Source organism: Polypterus senegalus, chromosome 9 (genome assembly GCF_016835505.1).
Source record: "Polypterus senegalus isolate Bchr_013 chromosome 9, ASM1683550v1, whole genome shotgun sequence".
In the NCBI taxonomy this organism is placed as follows: Eukaryota; Metazoa; Chordata; class Cladistia; order Polypteriformes; family Polypteridae; genus Polypterus; species Polypterus senegalus.
In genome coordinates this window covers 26,800,186-26,820,974 of record NC_053162.1, presented here as the reverse complement: position 1 = coordinate 26,820,974, position 20,789 = coordinate 26,800,186, and the positions used below count along the sequence as shown (strand labels likewise).

General features: G+C 38.9%; 1 protein-coding gene across 3 annotated transcripts in view; it reads left to right on the top strand.

Moving 5' to 3' along the window:
* Positions 1-5,854: 5,854 nt before the first annotated feature.
* adamtsl2 (ADAMTS-like 2) overlaps positions 5,855-20,789 on the top strand; it is a 137,131-nt gene continuing 122,196 nt past the window's right edge. For 2 of the 3 annotated variants that reach the window (XM_039762755.1, XM_039762753.1), the window contains exon 1: positions 5,855-5,956. The gene's annotated coding sequence lies outside the window, so the exon portion shown is untranslated. The remainder of the gene's footprint in view (positions 5,957-20,789) is intronic. The other variant, XM_039762754.1, reaches the window with a different exon arrangement.

Genomic DNA, 20,789 nt, shown 5'->3' with positions numbered 1-20,789 from the left:
TGTGGTATGGACTGAGAAGACAGGCACTGCATTTGGTGACTTAAAGCAGGCCCTTACGTCCGCACCTGTTTTGATGGCACCTAACTTTTCTTTGCCTTTCATCCTCCAGACAGACGCTACGGACACAGGCCTGGGCGCCGTGCTGAGCCAAAGTGTCGATGGTGTGGAACACCCCATCATGTTCCTGAGCCGGAAACTGTTGGACCGGGAGACCAGGTATGCAGCTGTGGAAAGGGAGGCTTTGGCAAATAAATGGGCGATTACTCAGCTTAGGTACTACCTGTTGGGCTAGGAATTCACCCTTGTCACGGACCATGCACCTCTACAGTGGATGGCCCTGCACAAGGAGTCGAATCCACGGGTCACCCGGTGGTTTCTTGACCTACAGCCAAGTTTTCGCTCGTTCATCGCCGAGGTGCTCTCCATGCCAACGCTGATGCCCTTTCTCGGGTTCATGACCTCTCGGTTAGGATCGCCTGACCCGACGGGTCTGGGCTGAGGGTGGGGGGTTGGGTGCTTGTCACACACGTGCGCATGTGAGGCAGCTAAAGGGCTTGGGTAAGGACAGTTCTGAGACATACCAGGATGTGGCAGAGTGCACTGACTCTTTTTCTTCCTTGCCTGCAGGCCGTTCCCGGGAGATTTCGCCTGGCTCTCCTGACGTCACTTCCAGGACCGAGCCTATCGAAGGAGAACTTGCCGGCTACGGCCCCTGTGATGTCACGTCCGGGCTCGAACCAATGGCTGAAGACCTCAATGAGCCTGAGCCCTATGATCTCACTTCCTGTCTTCCCCTTTAAAAACCTCCTCCTTTTCCCTGTGCCCTCATTTCTGTATTGGACTCGGTTTTGTGCACAGCAGTGCTATCATTTGAAAAGAACGCTTTGCAGCCAGGAAAAAAAATTATACGGGTGGCTGCCCCAAACCTTGCTGTGTCTCATCGTGGCTTTTGTGACAGTGTATAGCTCCTGTATTTCTGAGATGTGTTGTTCTATTAAAGGGCCAGGTGAACACTAAGTTGTCAGCCTTTTTCAGTGATCAAAAAGGAGCTATTTATACCACATAATGCTACATACAGTAACATCTAGTTGTGCTCAACAAACCAAGATACAAAGTCCTTCACTACAATTTTTATATTGAACGTACTGGAACCATTTACATAGTTAAGTAACACACAGTATTTACTGTACATGGATCCATTGTTTCTATATTTGTAATTTTAAGGGTTATGCTAACACTGTAAAAGTTTATTTAACACTGAAGATTTTGTTGTGTATCTTTAAGAAAAATGTCCTAACAGAAAACTAGAGTGATTTCTCTTCCTATGTGTCTTTTCGTGTTAACCAATTAAAAGTCACTTCTTCTCAATTAATCAATAAAATTAAAACATTTTAAATTACATGCAAAATAAGCTCAGCTTGTTCCAAGTGCCCCTATTTTAATTATGTTGGTGTCCTGAAATAGTCTCTCGGGTGGAACTCTTCCTTCCTCAGTCAAAGGTCCATTTTGTGCTATCCTTGAGGGATCATGAGACCAAAACATTTAGTTTATTGCTCCCTAACCTCAATGGATGTCTTAATTTTCCTGGAACATCTGAGGGACATTAAGGTGTGTGTCCTGACTGTTGCATTTCTAACTCAACCCCTTACACATACACAAAATGAAAAGGAATAGGGTCAGAGCCATCTAGTAGTTCCTTTCAAGTAGTTCCTCAGTGATTCCATCCTGTTTTTCTTGTGGGTACCCTGCCCTCAATCTTTGACCTCAAAATTGGAAGACTGTTATCTCTGTTTTTAATTCATATTTTCCTTTTACCCATCCATTCATTCATCTGTTCATTTTTTAAATCTGCTTATCCAGAGCAGGGCTTTGGATAAAACTGGAGTCTATCCCTTATCCATGATTTAAATTAACTTGAGTTATCAGTTGTACATCTTTTAACATGTTCCATTATAATTTCATTCCCTGCTGCTGGTTCCAAGTCCCTGTGGTGCAATATGTCAATGTGAAAAAATTGCACTTTTTTCTGGCTTATCAAGTCACAAACTAGTTTTGTTGCTTGCTTATTCTCATTAATTTATACAGATCTTGCTAATATGTTAACGTTAACAGTTTAGGCTGGGAAGTAGGGACAGTACAGTTTGTCTTAAATGAACTATGATGGTTCTAGATGTGCCTTTTTAAGAAGACTTATTTTCTCATACTGTCTTCTAGTTGTAGCAGAACAGACTGAGGCATCTGTAGATCTCAGGTTCTTTTGCGAGGGCTTTCCCTTGTGCTCCCAGTGCACTTCACTCATTAAGAAAGAAACTATGACTGTATTTATATACTCATATATATATATATATATATATATATATATATATATATATATATATATATTGTGAACGCTGGCCTGGACACACACAGACGGACAACATAGTTCCACCCAACACATGTTTATTTGTACAATATTTACAAATTAGTGCAGTCACAAACCCCAGTGCTTCGAGCACCGATTGCCCCAATGTCCAGGCCACACAGTCCTGTGTCTCTCTTTCTCCTGGCCACCTCCAGGCCTCACTCCAGCTCCGTCCTCTTCCACCTGACTTCCGCTAATGACTGGAGGGAGGCGGCCCCTTATATACAGCTCCTGGATTAGCACCAGGTGTTCCCGGCATTCCTCCCTTGTGGAAGTGCCGGCTGTCCTCCCGGCAGCTCTCCGGGTGTCTCCCAAAGTCTTCCCCCCAGCACTTCGTGGTGTGGCGGAAGTACTGGGCTCTCGGGATATTTAGGCAGTGGGGCGCCGCCTGGCGGTGGCCACGGGCCCCTACAGGGCTGGGCTTCCATGCCCCTTACCCGAGGCCACCAACATAACCAGGGCGGACACCCCCTCGTTGTCTGGCGGAGGTACAGGCCCTCCTCCGGTCCTCCTGGGCGTCCCGGCCGGACTCCTGCCTCGGCCGGATGTGACAGATGATGGTCTGGAAGTGGGGCTCCGCCTGGCGGTGACCACGGGCCCCTACAGGGCTGGGCTTCCATGCCCCCTACCCGAGGCCACCAGCGTAATCAGGACGGACGCCCCCTCACGGTCTGGAGGAGGTACAAGCCCTCCTCTGGTCCTCCTGGGTGCCACAATATATATATATATAAAAATATGTGTATATAAAAATTTGTGTGTATATTGTGAACACTGTTGCTGCCTATGCGCCATCATGGCAACAGCTGTGCAAAGACAGCTTGGTAGCTTGTCTGCTGCGCATTCCTCCTTACCGCCAGCTCCATGCTCATACTCCTGCTGGATGCATGATGACACTCTCTTAAACAGTAAACCGATGGCAGACTAAAACAATTACGTTTTGAAAAGTCTTTCTTAGATAGTATTTCAGTGGGAAACAAACAAACTCTTCACTTGTCCTCTGCAGGACCAGCTACAAGCTTACAGTGTAATGTGCTTGTCACACACTGTATAGAACATTTAAAGCTGAGCTCTCACCTGTCCGTTTACTCACTCTACTGTTCTCTCTCCTCTGGACTGCGTCTGCCCCAGCCGGTGTTTTCCAGCTGCATAACTTCCATGAGGAAGAAGGGTTGTGTTCTTTTAATCTGTAGAAGGGAGTTAAGGCAGGACATTTGCCCTTGTTGCTGCTGACATCTTGTGTGCTTGTGTACTAAAGTAAAAGCTCCTATTTTGAATAAAGCCTTGAAACTGTTCCTGTCTGCTCAACAACAAAGTTATTATTCCTCGGAAACCTGGTCTTGCCTTCCTGTGTTGGGAATATATATAAAATATAGACTGATATCCCAGCTAAGCTGGACTCTGTTCTCTTACCTACATTGACAGCCAATATATAAATAAATAAATGGTTTTGAAGAGAGGCATTTCATTTCCTGTTCAGCCTGGGAGATTGGCATGGATAGCAAGTGTGACAGAAGAGACCATGGGTTTGGAATGGATGCAAGTTCCTTACCCAGACAGGAGGCCAGTTTAGGGAATGGACAATATTGGAGCATCCCAAAACAGGGTGGTTAGTGTTCCTTTTTCAGGTTGGAAGGCCATTAGAAATGAGGGACAGTGAGAGGTTGCCTACCATACTCATATTGTATCCCAGTGCACTGAATGGCAGCATTCCCTTTTTTGTGAGCTCTGTTTGGACACCCACAGGCATTGTGGGAGTTGTGGTTCCATATGGATGCTCTGTTGGGTATAGAGGCTGCTGTCACAGTGATCTGTTGGGAGGTAAATCCCTTGTCACAATGTGGTTATGCCTCTCCTGCAGTACTTCTGGAGACAATGGTTTGGCATTATAAGTACTTTGGGGTTGGGTGTAAATGAGTGCCCTCCATGGCATCTGGGAAGTCAGAGTTGTGAGAGGAAGAGAATAAAACTCACCTAGGAAGAGGTGAGGATAGAGACAGAATAAAAATTGCAATTTAGTTTATTTTGGAGTAACAAGCAACTGTGTGTTTTCTTGAATATTTTTTTAACCCAGGACTGGGTCAGAGTGATTGTATTGTACCTGGTGTTTGGGGGTTGATGATGCTCCCTAGCAGGGAAACTGGAGCCTATTCCAGCAAGCATTGGGCATAAGGCAGAAACAGTCCCTGGTCAGGATGCCAGGCCTTTTCAGGTGGAACAGCACACACATAATTATACTCTAGAGCCAATTCACCTAACCTGTCCATCTTTTTCCTGTGGGAGGAAATTGAAGTATCTGGAAGAAACTGAAACGTAACACAGGGAGACCATACAAACTTCACACAAAGCATCCGGCACGTGAACCCTGGTCTTCTTATTGCAAGGCAGCAGTGCTGAGTCTAATTAAAATTATACAAATTATAGTTTCACAGTATGCCAGATGTTCTCCAGCTCAACATTTGGCCAGTATTTTGGTGTGTAAATGACTGTATTTTGGAATGGACTGGCAACTCATTCAGCTTTGGTTCAGTACTAATCCCAGTGTTGCTGGAACAGTTTCCTGCTCGCTGTGACCATGTACTCAAAAAGGGAGATTTAGATGGGCATTTTCTGTTTCACTGCATGATGTTTTGCATTTTATTGAATGTTCTCTTACATTAAATTCTCTCTATTATTGTCAATATGAGTTTTCTTTTGTTTCCATCATTGTCCTAAAAGTTTACACAATAGATTAATGGGTAAGTTTGTGTTAACCTACTATAGCATTTACCCTGCAAATGACTGACATCCTGTCCAGGCTTTGCCCCTGCTTTAAATCGGATGCCGTCAGCATCAACACTAGGTCTCCATCCCTTGCGTTAAAAAAGTATTGAATACAAAAAAAAGTGGATGATACTGGGGAAAAAAAATCTGAGTTTCTTTGACAAAAGGGTAGTGTAAACTAGGTCTGCTATGAAAGGCATGGGCATCCCTAATGTTTTAAGGATAACAATACTGTACATATCAAGTCAGGTGTAACAGTATTGCATGCCATACTGGGTACAAGTCACGTCACAGAAACGGGTTAACCTGAGTGGAAAAATATGTTTATGAGAAAATTCAAATAAAAGTACCCCTTCAAAATTCTTCATAGAAATGTTGAAGGTTTGTGGATGCAGGGCAAATGTTGAGGAAAATGAGGTAAGGGGCAAAATCCTGAGGCGAAGAGCTATGAGCTAGGAGCAGGCGAGGCTGAGTTAGCTGACTGGGTTTTCATTGGGAAACGGCATTTCCTCTCTGTCTGTCTGTGAGCTGCACTCTGAGCCAGAGAGTTGGCTGAGAAGCAGCTAAGGCTCTTTGAGACTCCACAGGATTTAAGCAGCACAATCCCCGTCTACAGGACTGTGTATTCCAATAGGAATTCAAATATCCGCTGATGCTTTCTTTCTTTGTCTACCTTTTTAGGAGCAAGGGATGCAGGCTTGCACCTTGCTAGTAACCAGTGTTAAAGAAAAGCAGAGCTTGAGCAAGATATTTCCTAAGGCTTGACTTTCATCTTTTGCATGGTCTTCATAGTGGGTAAGTCTGTCAATATTTATATTACAGGCTCTGTCTTTTCTATTGCTTCTTTTGTTTTTTTCCCAGTGTCAAGTACAGCATAGTTTTAACCCCCTGAGGACAGTTTTTCCTTTTAAATGTTAAAACCTTTTGATTGTATCTGTACATAGTAAGCAGTGCTAAAATCCTGGAATGGAATAAATCAGTGGAACTTAAAATAAAGCCTGCATAAGAATCATTGCCTAAAGGATGGAGTCTTTTCTGTATTATTACATAAAGATTTATTTTCTTTTCAACTCTATATTGTTATAGTTCTTTTTCCTGTTTTTGTTTTTCATTTTACTTTTTTGTTTACAGTCACCTTATAGAGAGTTAAAAAAGCACAATACAATAATACAATGCATTAGTGTCACTTACTGTATGTAATATTATACTTTACTTTTTCCAAGGTGTTTCCCTTCCCCAGTAATTGTGTTTACCCCACTTTCTCTGTATTGAATGAGAAATCACAGAGCAGAGAGGAGAATGTAAAGGGCCCGCAGTGTAACAATAATCTGGGGTTAATACTTATTGGTTTTATTACAGAGTATTGACATGTGATAAGATATAAGTGAAAATATATAGTTAAAAATAATGTAGAAATACTGAAAAAACAAGGTTTATTTAGGTAGTATGTTAGTAAATTATTAATTTATTGTTAGCAAGGTACATAAGTTTAAATAGAATAGGTGCTAGTTTATTGTTAATAAGGTTTGTTGGACCTTAGTTTGCCTTCACTAAGATAAGTATGATTAGTAAAATATTAGTTTACTATTAACAAAGTTAGTATGATGTTGGATTCCTGTTGGAAGGGTAAAATTAATAGCATGTTACAACTGATGTTAATTAGGTAAGTAATGTTAGTGAAGTGTAAGTTAACTGTTGGTGAAGTTAACAAGGTGTTGTAATGGTGTTAATAGGTATAAATTAAATAGACAAAGAGAGTCCTAGGTGGAAAACCCCATTTGTTTGTAACTGTCAAAGGTTATTTAGCCAGTTTTGTAAATTAGTCATTTTAAACACATGTTGTTGGTACACTGGTTGCTTCCTGTGATGGTCATATTTTTATGATCTAGAGCCAGAAAAGGTGGGATCGAGAGCAGGAAGGAAGTGATGTCACTGGTTCTCCTCTAGTGCATTTTCCTCTACTCCATGGATGGAAATCTTTTTTTTTTGCATTTTATTAATTTTATTAAAAGTCAAGTTTAACAAAACTAGGTTTGAAATCAACCCCCACCCATGAGAAAGAGAGCTAGGTCAGCAGAGTCAAAGTTAATTTAGGTGTAAAACCAAGATGCTAATACCAATCTTCTTTGCTCTACCCACACTCATTGATGTAGAACTAATTTTGATACATCAGTTTTTCAAATGTAAAGGTGTTAGAAAAGTGCAAGAAAACTACAGTTGCCAGAAAAAAATGGCAAGTTGAATCCATGCTTGAGTGTTAGAGTGTGAAGCAGTAGTGGTCCCTACTGTGTCACTTTGCTATGTTATGTTATAACTGAAACAAAATTCAAAATTTTTTAATATCCTCCAATTCGTACAGTGCACTATACATACTTCACTTTTGTCTACTAAATTCAAATATATAGCAGGGCCTGCCCTCCTGAAAGTGCTCTGATTTGTTGATCTTGATCCTGTACTAAAGTGATTGTCATTAAAAAAAACTCCAATGTATAATCCTTATAGGTACAGTAGAGTCAAGGCAAAAATATCAGCAATGAAACTGTTAAAATTAATATACTGTAGTGCTCTATGGTGTTTGCCAGTGCTGACCCAATAAAATGTGTACTCATTTCATTGCCCATTTTTGTAGTTTGTCATCCTTAGAAGGACTTGCTTTAGCCAAATTAAAATATTGTTTGTGCAGCTGTGGCAGGCACTTAAGGTGCTTTTTTTGAATATACAATGGCATCTCATACTGCTGCAGGCTCAGTGCTGATGTTATTCCTGGCTGATGCAATAGTTAGTGTCTTCACAATAGCATCAGTACTCAAACAGGCCTCAGTTTCATTTTACAGCACTCTTAATTCTGTTGTAATGTAATTTGGGCACTGTTTCCTTCAGCTAATGATTGTTAATGCAATGGTTGATTTGTTAAGCATGTTTTAGAGTTGCATCCCAGTTATAATGTGGTGGAGTTAGTCCAGATCCAAACGTATTGCTTTGGATTGTTTCAAAAGTGAAGCATTACAGAAATGCATTTTGGGATTCTGCTCCATTCATAACCTACATTCAGCATATGAGGTTAGACGTTTTCTGCTTTCAGTATTCCCATCATACAGTATGGTGGGCAATGCAGTGGTGCAGACTGGCAGGAATCATCCCTGGACAGCACTAACCTTTACACCAACAAACTTAAAACTTGCTGTACATAATGCATATTGTGACCAGAGTGCTTAAAATGTTTATACAAAAAACTCAATAGGGAATTTCCTAATATATATTGTAAAAGGCGCTATATAGCGCCCGACCCGGCACAGACTTACGCAGAGGCACGTGTAAAACAAACAGGCTTTTATTAGTTTTCTTCAGCCATGGGGCATGTCTTCCCCGTGTCCCACAGGCCCAACACAGTCCCAAAAGCACAAAACACAGCTCAAACAACCCTTCCTGACACCACCACTCCTCCCAGGCAACCTCGTCCACTTCTTCCTGATTCTGGCCTCGAATGAAGGGAGGCTGGCCCGTTTTATAGCCCACCCGGAAGTGTTCCAGGTGCTTGACCAGCTGGCCCTGATTGCACCTCCGGGTGTGGCTGATAACTCGTCCAACCGGGTTGTTGGCTCTCGGCAGCACCCCTTAGCGGCCACCCCATCTCCCAACCAGGCTGTGGAGGACTCCATGTCCCATGGAGCGACGTGGGAGACTGGGAAACAAATAACGGTGGGGGAGGTATTGAGCTGTCCATGGAGGCTCCCCCGGAACATATACAGCAGGGGCGTCCCGGCCGGGCATGGGACCCGGCTGTCCGTCACTATATATATATATATATATATATATATATATATATATATATATACTGTATATATATATATATATAATTTAAATGATAAAAATAATAATTAATTATATTTATATAGTACTTTTCTAATCTACTTAAAGCTGTTTTAAATAAACACTGGAGAACCACCATCAACCACCACCAATATGTAGCATCCACAGCAACCACTCTTACACCAGTACACTCACCACACATTAGCTGTTAGGTTGTGAAGGGATGAGAGAGAGAGTTTGCCAGTAAGGGACAGGTTTATGATTAAGGGGCCAAAATGACCAGGACATGGTGAGCAATTTTTGTCAGAAAATTTGGGAAACACTACTCTCTTGAAAAGATGCCCAGGCATCTTACATGACCTCAGTCATGTATGTATGCTTGAAATATTTTTCCTATTTCCCAGTTTTTTTTGTTAGTCACTTTTCTCCTGGACCACATCTAACAATTGAGAGAAAGAGGACATTTAAAGTCTGACTGCCTTGGCCCTAACCACTAAACGAAGTATCCATCTTTTCATTCATTTTTGAGCTCATTTACTAATTGTAATGTATCTTCTTGGGGGGCATGGTTTCCATGTAGACCTGAATGGATGCAAGTTTTAGAGCTCCTCATTAATAGCAACTCAAAGTGTGCCAACAATCAATAACTTCAGCATTTGTTTTGAAATTGACATATTACATCAAATAAGAAATGGGAAAAAAGTCTTAAAATAGCAGCCCTGCGACGCTGTCAGACTTCTTTAGTACTCCAGAAACCCTCATGTGCAAAAACAAACATGACGTTTCCGGAGGTTCAACTCCGAAGCTTACACTTCTCTCTGGATCCCATAGCCTGTCCCCTACACCTTCACTGGTATACTTTGTTTCAACTGAGGTGGGGAAAAAAGTTGGATACGCAAACTACTGATCAACCCATTCCTGAAACAAGAATGGTACTACTTCTGGAAGAGCTCCATAAATCTATTTGTTCTGATGTTAAGAAATCAATTATGTCGCTTAAAGGAGACATAGCAGAAAATGCCGAACGCACGTCACATATGGAAAAAGAAAGTCAGAGTTTGTGAAGGTTCATAACAAAATTTGAATGGTTTCTAACAAAATGGAGGAGACAATAAGGAGGGTGTCTGGTAAGATTAGCGATCTGAAAGATCGCTTCAGACAGAATAAATGTTAGACAGAGAGGTATCCCAGACGGTATAGATAATATGCAGCTGCTGCAATACAGCAGACAGATGCCATAGAATGCCTTAACCTAAACACGTTTCTGTGAATTCACCCAGGGATGTTATATTTCGGCTTCATTCATATCACGTTAAAGAGAGGCTCATGCAAACGGCAAGAAGCAGTAAAACTCTTCCAGACCCTTAAAGCAAGATAATGATTTTCATGGATCTTTCATGAGCAACTTTGGCAAGAAGAAGAGAATTTGCTTCCTATATGGTGCTACTTCGCAAACTTCGCATATTTTATAATTGGGGCTTTCCTGTGAAATTAATTCGGGACTCACAACAATTTGTTGTTAAAGCTGCAGCCCTGTTGAAAAAATGGGATATTCCTATATATTCCCTTTTTCCCCACTAAAGTTGGAACAAATGTTCAGTAACTACAGAAGGACAGGGAAACAGTTAAACTGACCTGGTAATGTGTGTGTTTTTTTTGTTTTTGTTTTTTCCTCTCTCAAAGGCTTAACTATTTCATTATCCTAGAAGTTTAAATATTTTATATACAAGTAGGCATGGACAAGCGGTGCACTAGAGGCTGAATGGTCTCTACATTGACTTTGGTTAGACTACTTTTGGGACATCTCTTTAAAGTTAAAGTTGTGGTATACCTTCACCCTCCTCCTAATTTCTTGTGCTATACTGTGTGTGCTTTTTAGTGTTTTTTGTTTTTTTTCATATTTACTCTTTTGTTTCTATTGGCTTTAATAGTTTTGATGTTTATTAATTTTATGTGTAATTACTGTTGTACAGCTCCACCTATTTTGGATTGCATATATAATCAACTAATTATATATTATTATATTAAATGAACTAATTTGGGTTTTAAAATGTTCTTCATTTGCTGCAAATATTTTGATCAATTGGTCCTGAAGGTACTTTCTTTTAATGTTAGGAGGCTAAATTCCCCTTTCAAAAGGTTACTTACAGGTATGTGGAATGAGGCATTATTAAGTGATTGTGATATTTTATGCATCCAAGAAACTCATTTTTCTAGGCTTAGTTATGTTAAACCAACTACTAAAAAGTTTAATAATCTTCTTTATTCTTTAACTGAGTGTAATGTGTCTTCTGGTGAATTAGGCCTGTGAATATAGGAATGGGCTGCTTGGGGCAGGGATGTGTGTAATTACTGCATTGACTGGCAGAGAAATGCTTGAGTGAGAGCTTGTGCATGAAGAAGGGTCCCACAAGGGACAGTACACCATGCATGTGTGCTTTATTTCCTGACATACAGCAAAAAAGAACACCAGCATAAGAGAAACACAGTGGATTGGAGACACAGATAAAAACATGTTATTCTGCTCCAGGAAGCTAGAAGGCAGGCAACCCAGAAACTGACTGGGATGCCAGATACTATCCAAAAGAGACTGAGGCCAGGGAGACTGCTAGAAAGCTTATGGTGCCAGAAAGGTATTGCTGCGGAAGGCACAGATGCAGCAGTGTCATGGGTCACAGAAGGCGGCTATCGTTAAATGGAAAGAGAATTTGTAGTCCCACTTCTGAACCAGATCCAACAACACTAACCGCTAAGTCACTGTATAGCTATTCAGACTAATAGCCTGGAAATTATGCATTATTTCGCTATAGCTGTCTCATTTATCTTCTATGTAATTTGTCTACCTTGATGTATTGCTTTTGGTAGTTATTGCTATGAAAAGTATCTAAAAATAAATGTTAATTGATTACAAAGATTCATTTATAGTCTGTGTACTTCATATGTTACATTAGCAGCTTGAATGTGGAATGCCAGTTTCATCTATCAGGCTCTCTTTCTCTAATTTCTTTCTTATTACACATAACCTGCTGTAGTTACTCCATTCCTCTTGGGAGTTTGTCACTTCCCATTTTCTAGGAAAATAAGCTACATCAGTTGGGTACATTTCTTGAATGTCTCGATTACTGCAGCAGATATGGCATTACTCCTTTAATCAAATCTTCCTCTGAGACATCAGCTTAAGAAACTTCCTTTTCTTTTTTCCAGACTAGTCTTTCTCCTTTTCTTTCCACCATATTTAAATATTTCTCATGCTATTAAACTTGGTTCTAAATTAGAAGCTCATTGTGATGCTGTTCTTCTTATTTATTTTCCTTTTCAGTGGTATGTTCATGCCACCGAAATTAAATTGCAGAAAATGTATTTTATTGCTGGTTTGTGTATACTGCTTTTTCCAAAGGAAGCATACTATGTTCTTTTAAATGTTCCGAGTGACTAGTGTTAGTGGTGTTTTCATGTAAACAACATCAGAGAGAAATAGAGTATGTATGAAGTGCTTTGTGGTAGAAAATCACAAATGTTCCAGAAATTAAATGTGTGTCTGTAGGCATTTACCACAAAGCAGCCTTATAGATTAAATACTATGTGAATAGGTATACTCAGGATATGAAAACTAAATGAGAAAACCCTGAACCTACACTTGCCATCAATGTACTTTTGTGACCGAAATGATCCTTTCATTAAAAAAGGGTCAAAAGATAATTTGTTGTATGAGTTAAGCAGAAATCTTATCAGCAAAATGTGTAACAGTTTTTGAGGCGTTGTTTTTTGATTTGTTATTCATTTTATTTCTTATTGGTTCTGTTTTTGCTGTTTTCCACATTAGCTCATCATGTGAACATTTGGTGTCTTTATTTTTCCTTTGGGTATCAACATTTTGTGCAGTTAACTTAATGAGTGCCACTTTTTTGTATCTGGACCTTGTACATTACTGAGAATGTGATGTGTAATCTCAGCATATTTGGACCATTAAAAATGTCAGTGAACACACAATGTACTGTATAATCACTGATTCAGACAAAGGAAGGACCTAGTACTCAAAGACATAAAGGAAAATCAAAATCAAACGCCTAAAGTTTATTCCTGCTTTGAACTTGCATAAGAATTTGAGAAATTTGACAAACGAGAGAAGACCATTCAGTCCATCAGGCGTGTTTGTTTAGCTAATATCTAAGCCATCCAATATCTCATCTAGACCCCCAAGAGTGTTCTTAAGATTTCTGCTTCAACTACATGTTTACTCAAGAGTCCCACAACTCTTTGCGTAAAGAAGGGCATTCAGGCTTCAGTACTAAATGCTGTTCCCCTTAGTTTCCGCTGTACTTTGCTTGAGTATGTGATTGACCCTTAAGTTGAAATAATTCTTCGGTACCTACTTTTTGAAGACCTGGAATAGGTTCCCATTCAGTCTCTTCTGTTCCAAACCAAACAGATTTAAATCTCTTTGAGTATGTCAGAGTACAACATGTCCTTAAGTACAAGTAACTTCAACTATTCTCCTGCTTCATACATAAAGAAGGAATTTTTAAATTTATGCTAATCATCAAAATGTACTGTAAGTCCAATTAGACATCCTGTCTATTATATTGAACACATTAAATTTCTTTCAAAGACGACAACAGCAACAGTGACATTCATTTTTAAAGCACATTTTCATACAAAGGATGTAGATCAAAGTGCTTTACAATTACTGACTATTACTATATAATTAAGAAAAATTGAGTTTTTAAATATAGAATGGCCAGGGTGGACAGTGGTGGCTCTTAGGTTAGGGATCTATGCCAGCAATCGGAAGGTGTCAGTCCAAATCCCGTAAATGCCAGAAGTGACTCCAAACCGTTGGTCCATTGAGCAAGGCCCTTAACCTGCAGTTGCTCTGTCAAGGGTATGACATTAATATGCATCCTGCCCTGCAAGCAGGTCCTCCAACTTACTGGGAAAACTTGGGGGTAGGTGGCAGAATTGGCACTCCTGCCACTGTAAAAAGCCTCACACTGTTCCATTCCATTCAAACTAGTGTGGTGCTGAGGTGTCGCCTGTTGCACAGTTGCTCGGATCCTGAGGTGGTTCATCGTGTAGTGAGTGTGGAAACAAGCTGTATCAGTGCATGCTCCCAACCTCTTCCTCCTCCTCCTCCTCCGTGGTGGACAGACAAAAAAAAATATTCAAGCTGGAGAAAACAAACTAAGTTTGTAAAGGTTCCATGCCAAAAGACCACCCAGGCCGCACTGAGCATTATGCCTAACATAATTGCTCTTAAGTAGTTCTTTATTGTTTTTTTTTTAGGTTTTTAGATTGAATGTCAGAATTCCAACAAACTGTACATGAATGAAAAGAGATAAATTGCACCTAAAACTGATCCAATGGATTTTTGCTAATTTCATTGCTTTCTTCGGTAGCTGTCTATCTCTAGAATGACCTTTTTCTTTAGCGTAAAAAAATGAAGTTGCTTTTTGCCTCTTTCTGTATGCCATATTCCCATATTGCCTGAAACCTTAGGAATTAGAAGAAGTGACTAGTTGCCATGGTTAACAGCAACTGGAGCTCAGGGTCAGTTAACAGGAGGAGTTGTCTCGCCTGCAGGTGTCCTTTACAGAGATTGTGTGCATCCTTAAGGTGGCGTGGGGGGAGATTCCAGACCAGACAGGTAGAGATAGCTGCATCACAGTCACAAGAGTGGTTGCGATAGTTGGAGACTCAATCATTAAGGAGGTTGAAGCACAGGTTTGCTCCAGTAACAGAGAGTCTTGCAGAGAGTTAATAGGGTCTCGAGGGTGGATCCAGTTGTCACTGTGCATGTTGGAACAAATTTCAAACATAAGGGTAGTCTACCGGTTCTGCTGTCCAAATTTAAAGAGTTAGATGCCAGACTGTGAAGCAGAACTGACAAGGAAGTCTTCTCTGAACTTCTGTGCCACGCGCCAGGCCAGATAAGATTGCGGAGATTAGAAGACTTAACATGCGTCCTAAATCTTGGTGCAGGATGGAAGGGTATAGGCTTATGGGACATCAAGACTCCTTTTGGAATAGGTGAGACCTATTGACAAGTTACATCTGAACCAGAGGGTCACCAGTGTGGTTTGGAGGTGTATGATTAGGTTAGTCATTGATTATTTAAACTTGGGAAATGTGGCCAGGGAATTAGAGTTTGAGTTACAGTAAGTTAGAATTGAGGATGTATGGGTGATTGAACCGCTAGGGCCAAGTGACCATAATTTAATACAATTCTCATTGTTTTTGTGGAGTATAAATGCAAAGACCAGAACTGTTAAGATTAACTTTGGTATAGCAAATTTTGAAAAGATGTGGCAAATTCTAAGAGAGGTGGACTAGGATAAGTTTTTAAGTGTGGAGACAGTTGAGCAGCTGTGGAACAGGTTTAAAAAGTGTTTTATACATAATGCAGGACAGATACATCCCAAATTTTGGAATTAGTAGGAAGTAAAAAAACAAAACTCTGCAGTGAGTTAAAGATTTAAAAAAGAAGCTGCAAAGGAAAAAAAAAGTATAAAGTATGCATAAGACTAATAACTTTACTGCGAATTGTAGGGCATATAAGAACATGAGGGCATCCATTAAGAGGATACCAGGGAAGCTAATAGGCAGTTAGACAGAAATATAGCAGATAAGGTGAATGATGAATAAAGAGATTCAGTATTTTTGTAGTAAAAGAGCAATCAAGGAAGAGGTGAAGTGTATCAGGAATAGTAAAGAGGAATTAAAAATACAGATAGTGAAACAGCAGTTGCTCAAAGCTTGCATTTTTTCTGAGGTCTTTACATGTGATAAAGTGGCTAGCCACCCACTGGTAACTGAGACTGCTAAGGAGGTACTGAGTGATTTGGAAATTGTAGAGGGAGAAGTACTGCTTAGGCTAAATTGGCTGAAATCAATGAAATCATCAGGAACAGATATTTATTCTTGAGTTCATAAGGAAGTTAGTGAGTACATATATAAACCCATGAGGCATATTATTAGGAAGTCACTATGCACTGTTGAAAATGACTAGAAAATGGCAACTAGCAGAGGGTTATGGTGTGAGGAACCTAATTAGAAACAGGTGATGATATGAGTAGTGTCCAATGGGGGTGAGTGCTAGGGCCACTGCTATTTAAATATATATAAGTGATCTGGATTGTAATATAAATAACATGCTGATTAAGTTTGTAGATGATACCAAGCTAGGTGGATTACATATAATCTGGAATCTGTTGAATCATTACAGATGGACTTGGACAGCATTCAAGTTTGTGCTGATTTATGACAGATAAAATGTTTTGTAAGTAAATATTACATACTACACATAGGAAGTAAAAATCTTAGGCTTGACAACACAATGGGAGGTCTGAAAATTGAAAGTACATATTACGAAAAGGATTTAGGAGTCGCAGTGGACTCAACTCTATCACCTGCCAGACAGTGTTCAGTAGCCATTAAGAAGATTAACAGAATGTTAGGTTATATAGTGTGATACGTAGTGTACATGTCATAGGAAGTTATGCTTAAGCTGTATAATGCACTAGTTACATCTCATCTTAATTACTGTGTATAGCTGGGGGACTCCATGTTACAAAAAAAACATAACATTGCTAGAAAAAGTCCAGAGAAGACCATTTAGGCAGGCTCCAGAGCTATATGGGATAAATTGTGAGGAAAGATCAAAAGAAAGTTTAAACAAAGGAGATTAAGAGGAGACATAATTGAAGTGTTTAAAACTATGAAAGGAATTAGTCCAGTGGATTGAGACTGTTACTTTAAAATGAGTTCAGCAAGAACACAGAGACACAGTTGGAAACTTATAAAAGGTAAGTTTTGCACAAACGTTAGGAAGTTTTTCTTTGCACAGAGAACCACAGACACATGGAGTTAAGTTACCAAGTAGCATGATAGACAGTAGAACTTTAGGGACCTTTAAAACTGGGCTTGGTGTTATTTTGGAATAATTGAGTGGGTAGGACTAGAAAGCTTTGTTGGGCTGAATGGACTGTTTTTTTTAGATTGTTCCAGTGTTCTAATCCTCTAATGTTGCTTCCTTGATGTCTAGCAAGTTGTGACTGAGAAATAGTTCTTTTGACTTGTTGACATTATTAGCAAAGACGATGTTTTCTTAACAGCAGTTTGATAGCTGTGGCACATCATTCCTGTGTGTAGTCTCCCTGCTGTTTTTGATTAGTTGCTACTGTGCCGTCGTCATAAATCTGAAGATATGGCTGTTGTTTGTTACTGGTTCTGGCTATACTATTATGACAGTGGAGTGAATTCATTGTGTTGATGAGACACTGAATACTGCTTATGTTGGCACACAGTGTACATACCTGTCATAATAAAAGATGAAAATCTTTTCCAACATAGAAAAGGGAACATTTCACCATAAAATATTCCAGATTAGGCAAGTGCTATTTGGAAAATACCAACATGTCAGAACATTAGAAATTACTAACCATGAAGCAAACCCTACTTAATTATCTTTGACAGCTGAATGAGCTGGATAATCCATTTTTTGAACTGTAAACCCAGGTAGCTGAATCACTATACAAGAAACAAGAGGTTGGCATAGAGTATTTTTGTCCTATTACAAATTGATCCAGCAATGTAATGCATTGGTCCGGCTAACTAGTGACTCCCAGCATGAACAGTAAGCAGTGCTTTATAAATAGACTTCTTCATTACTTCCTGAAGTAACCACTTCATTATTTCTTGCTTGTTTGGACAGTTTTTTTAAATCTGATTTATAACTGAGTATCCCATCTACATTTTAGTCACTCACTATAAGATGTAACAAAATAAACCACGAGAATGAAAATGCTGTGAAATGGCATCATAATTCAGTTCACTTTTAGTCAGTTGTAATCAAAATTTAGAAAGGGTAGTTCTATTAAGAAGCTGTACAAAGTTTTTTCTGTATTTGCTATATTGATCACACAGGAAAAACATGAAGCAAGGAAACCTACTGCTCCTTGCAATCCCATTATACTCGTGTCTTTTTGTAGACAGCAGCTCTTTGTACTCTTCTTTTGCTTGCATAGAAATAAGAGACAAACAAATGGACCAATCAGTCAATCAATCTTCAATTAAACACAATGTTGTTTAAAGAGCAAATAAGATTAAAATACAGTGTCAAACTGACAAACCTATGTGTGTAATGAAAATCTAATCTTAACAGATATGACCAGAATCTGAAATGACAAAAAGAGTTATCAGAATGTAAATCTTTTACTCAAGGGACTGCCAATAGATACTATGTAGCAACACCCCAGTGACATATTGTTTTCATCTCTCTCTCTCTTTCTGTCCCTGTTCAAACCTGGACTGTCAGATAATCCATAAGTTAGGAAGGATGACTTTAAGAAAATGGAGACATAGAGATGATCTAATACTGTCTTTGCAAGCTATTGGACAAATGGGAAATTCAAGTTTCCTGGTGAGAGAATTCATATGAACACCCTTTGAAGTGATATCTTTCAGTGAAACAATTTAGAGAAAAACCATCAGCTGAACTGTAATATAACACTGAGCTTTCAGCTCATTTGGTAACAAAGAGTGAAACAATAATAGTACTATTAGAAATACCATTTTTGTTGTCCAGTTGTAGTTGGATAAGATGAGTATATACTTGATGCTTTTCGTTTCTTTTTTATTTTTACAAAAACAAAAAATATTGCTTATCTTCAATTGCTTTTTGTGTGGATCAAGTTGCAAATTAACAATTATCTTATGGATTTTGCCAAAAACACATAATCGAAATTCACTTGAACCCAATGAAGTACGAAAGTAACATTTCATGAATGGCAACTCCTGGAAACTTTCTATATCTATCTATAGTGATTGCATTCTGCTGATTTGTTAGTCAGTTATAGCACATAATGACATATTTGTTTCGCTGGTTACAATTTTATTCCAAAGATAATAAGAGGCCCTAGGCATTTCTTCCATTTAGCATCTTAACTGAGAAATCCAAAGGCATATTAAAAATACTTTAATTAAAAAAATAGAATCAGCTGATCCATATTACATCTGTCTATTCATACTACTTCTGCTTTGAAACCTGGTTTAATCCACAACCAATGCATCTGTTTAGGAATGAAATGCAGACACTCTCATGGTTTTAATTTTTAGCAGGTTAGGCATTGTTGACGGGGGCTTTTCCATATGCATACATAGTAAGTACTCAGCTGGCCATACCCAAATTAAAATTAAGTAACAATCAGGAACACATGTTTGAGCCGGGGTTCACATAAATATAGTAGTTTTGGATTTTGATTTATTTATGGAATCTGTGGTCTGGATCCTTGTTATTGTTTCTGGGAGCAGTAGCAGTAGAACTCAGGACATTGCTAAGCTAACTCTTCCAGATTAAATATAAGCTAGACATGTACAAATATTCTTTTTTGCATTCAGTTCGATTAAAAACCTTTATACTGGAAAAAAGTCGTATGTTTTGCAGGTTTAGATACATTTAATTCATTGTATTGGTGATTTTTTATATGTGTTTATAATGACATTTTGTATTTCATGTGTTTGTGTAACATATTTAGTAAAAATACAAGTTTACTGTCATGGGAACATAGTACAATGAAATTCTTACATGTTTTCTCAAAATAATAATAATAATAATAATAATTCATTACATTTGTATAGCGCTTTTCTCAGTACTCAAAGCGCTATCCACACAGTGATGCGATACATACAAAAGATGCACGCAAAACTTACTCATTATATCTAAATTAATTTTCCTTTTGGAAACAGTAACAGTAGTAAATAGTAGTAAAGGAACCTGATAAATATCCAGCAAAATACATTTTTTCAGGGGAAAAAAAACTAAAAAATAAGGTTAAATTCCTTGGTTGCATAGGTTGCACACAATGATACAGTATAACTTGAATTTAATTGATTGTAGTGCAACAAAAACAAAAAAAAAAACAATTACCACCTCTATATGAAAACAAATTCAATTCAATTAAAAATGACAACTATCAATTAGATACAGCTAGCATATAAGCTACATTGATATTCAGTTTTCATAATCAAGCTTTATGGAGTTGTGGGAATGGTAACACAGTTAACCTTTTCATTGTGTTGTCAGGTAGGCAATCATGTTAATAATAAAAGGCATACAGTCAATTCAGGCCCCCACAGCCCAATGAGCCCAAGTGCAACTGCCTTACCCACATTGCATGTAGTTGTATGCTACTGGAAAACACCTTTTGCTTTGACTAGTTTAGCAAGTCTGCTTGAAGAGGTATCTATCAATTTAGCATCCTTAGATTTTGCAGTTTTATTCCGCACATCCTTTTAGAAACTCAGTCAGATTTCAAGCAGATCTTGTGTTGATCTAAATTGTCCCTAATGTGTTTTTGGTGTCTGGGTGTGTGTGCCCTGCAGTGGGCTGGCGCCCTGCCTGGGGTTTGTTCCTGCCTTGCACCCTGTTTGTCTACTTGCACAGATTTATAGAGTTTGTTGTTTGATTTGTTGTGTTTTTGCAGCTTGGAATGTGTAGAATATGCTAAGTGGTTGTCATATGTAAGGAATTTTCACCATTGATTGTCATGAAATTTGTAGAACTTCCTTATTTTTACAGTCCTCTTGTCTATTGGTATAGCTCTTCTACTTTCTAATAACAGTTCTCATGGTATTCCATGATATTTGTTATGTCTGCTTGTTTATTCCTTTCTTAACTTAACGGTTTCAACAATAACAGCCCCATATATCCTTTAGCACTGTGAGGGCCATAGTTATCCTAAAATATAGTACGACCAAGATATCTTCAGGTTGCAGATTTTTTTATTTAGAGCCAAATAGAATCAATTCAGGTGAAGTGAAC